General features: G+C 52.3%; 1 long non-coding RNA gene across 1 annotated transcript; it reads left to right on the forward strand.

Moving 5' to 3' along the window:
- The first annotated feature begins 595 nt into the window (after window positions 1–595).
- Window positions 596–1,469, forward strand: LOC108522324 (uncharacterized). The gene is made up of 3 exons (XR_001883425.1): window positions 596–666; window positions 1,084–1,128; window positions 1,446–1,469. It is a non-coding gene; the product is annotated as an uncharacterized LOC108522324 (long non-coding RNA).
- The last annotated feature ends 945 nt before the right edge of the window (window positions 1,470–2,414 follow it).

Genomic DNA, 2,414 nt, shown 5'->3' on the forward strand with positions numbered 1-2,414 from the left:
ATCTTGGTTCACTACAACCTCCACCTCCCAGATTCAAGCAATTCTCCTGCCTCAGCCTCCGGAGTAGCTGGGATTACAGGCGCGTGCCACCACGCCCAGCTAATTTTTTTTTTTTTTTTTTGTATTTTTAGTAGAGATGGAGGTTTCACCATGTTGGCCAGGCTGGTCTCGAACTCCTGACCTCATGATCCGCCCACCTCGGCCTCCCAAAGTGCTGGGACTACAGGGGTGCTTTTAGGAACACAGATCGGCCAGGTGCAGTAGAAGGCGGAGGTTGCGGTGGGCCGAGATCGTGCCATTTAACTCCAGCCTGGGTGGAAGAGCGAAACTCCGTCTCAAAAAAAAAAAAAAAAAAAAAGAACACGGATCTCCTTGCCTAACATCGATCCCTCAAGGACTTCTTTCTCTTTCAGGATCTTGAATAAGGCTTAAGAGCCAGGTCCTGGAGAAACAGAGAGGTGAAGAGGTAGCCTGAAGGGGGCGGAGGCAAGGTCGTAGCACCGCCTCCACGTCCGGCTTGGTTCTTCCGGGCCTCGGAACTTTTCTTCCCGGAGCGGAGGGAAGAGTTTCCAGTAGTACTTTCCGGCGTTATTGACCCTGTTTCCCGTGCTGCACCGCAACCCCTTTCTCTTCCGGTTCTAGGAGCTTCGGGAGCAGCGGCTAAAGGTGAGTGTTGGCCGCGCGGCATCCAATGCCATCCGCAACTTCCGAGCGGCGGCGGGGCGCAGGCTGCGGAGGGGACGGGTGACCGACTGTGTGTGTGTGGGGAGCGAAGGCTGTGGGGTGGGAATGGTGTTTCTAGGTCCTAAGAGGGGAATGGCAGGGAAAACCACTTTATTGGGGAACGCAGCTTTCCGGAGGTAAGGAGTTGATTTCAGGGCATCATTACCTAGGTTTGGGAGACGGGGACTGGCGTCGGGTCGTGCAGAGTAAGTCGAGACTGGTGGAGGCTGCACATCCTCTGTCTGCAGACTCATTTCTGGCTTCTGGTCTCACGTTCCACCGGATGGGGCGGGGGGAGGGGGGGCAGAGGTGGCCCAGCCCGGAGAGCCCCTAACCCTGATCTCCACTTTTGTCTTCTAGGTGCAGACATGGCCAAGTCCAAGAACCACACCACACACAACCAGTGTAAGTTTTTCCGGCCCTGTCTACATCCCAGACCTTGGCAAGGACTGGTTCAGGCAAACTGGGGCAGGGATGAAGGGGCACGTTTCCACTGTGGGCCTGAGGCTGATTGATTTCACCCAGTAATAACTTTAAGGTTATAGGTTTAGAGATCCACTTGAGATACACAGTGTTTTGCATTTAGTAGTAAGGGTTTCCCATATCTGAAGCGTAGCTGCTGTAGGAAGCGTTGGTTCTCCCAGACTTGCTAGCTGTGATGTTGGGTGGTCTTTATCAGAGGAAAGTTCTTTTTTGGCTTAATTCCCTTTTTTCTCCCACAGCCCGAAAATGGCACAGAAATGGTATCAAGAAACCCCGATCACAAAGATACGAATCTCTTAAGGGGGTGAGTGCACTGAATCACATGGAAGTGTCTTTTCTTGGTTCCAGGTGCACAGTCAAGGCCTTTCATGTAGTTTTTCTCTTACTTTGGCTTCTGCCTGAGCAGAGCCTAACTGGCCTGCCCAAAGCCTGCAATTCCTTTTTCTACCCTACCAAACCCATAATAAAGCTTTCCTTGGTCTTCCCCAGCCTGAAGTGTAACCCTCTGGTCAGGGCATAACCTGCCTCCTGGCCATCTCCCTTGCTTGGCAGTGGCACTTAGGGTAAGGAGTGGCCTTCTCTGAGCGTGTGCAGGGCACATTCCCACACTGACCAGCCTTAGGACCTCGATCTGACCCAGTCCTGTACTTGGGGTCAGCTTCTCTTCCTGTGTCAGGGAGTTCTAAGAATTAGCTGAGAAGGCTGGAGGGTCTAGGGGACAGCTGAGCGTGTCCCCAGTCTGTTCCTCCCCTTTTGCTCTCTGTTCTGTGGAGTAAATCACAAACTCTGTGCCTCAGTTTCCCCATATTCTGCCTCGGCTATAAGTCTTTTAGACCAGACTTGGTATTTAATTGATACCTTCTTCTAAAGATGGGAGGGCGGGTGTCCCTGAGGGGATGTCAGGAAAAAACTTGGTGGAACCCTTGCTGTAGGAAGTTGAAACCCCGCAACCTTGGCAGACAGGGCAGCAAAGCGGCTTGTAATTTTGTTGTTGAAGGAGGTCTGCACAGCATTACCCAGGTGGAGTATTGGCTCCCTGGGGTGGTGGTACACTTCTTCTGGAAATAGTTTCAAGAGGTTGGGTATTTCCACATTTGAGGTTGACTTGATGCTGTCTTTAGAATACTGGGTACCCCTATGGAGAGAGGCACCAGCGAGAGACTTGGGGACCCACATGCTGCCACCTGTACCATTCCTGCTTTTCAGGT

The sequence above is a fragment of the Rhinopithecus bieti genome, unplaced genomic scaffold, assembly GCF_001698545.2.
Source record: "Rhinopithecus bieti isolate Rb0 unplaced genomic scaffold, ASM169854v2 scaffold_64314, whole genome shotgun sequence".
NCBI classification, from domain to species: Eukaryota; Metazoa; Chordata; class Mammalia; order Primates; family Cercopithecidae; genus Rhinopithecus; species Rhinopithecus bieti.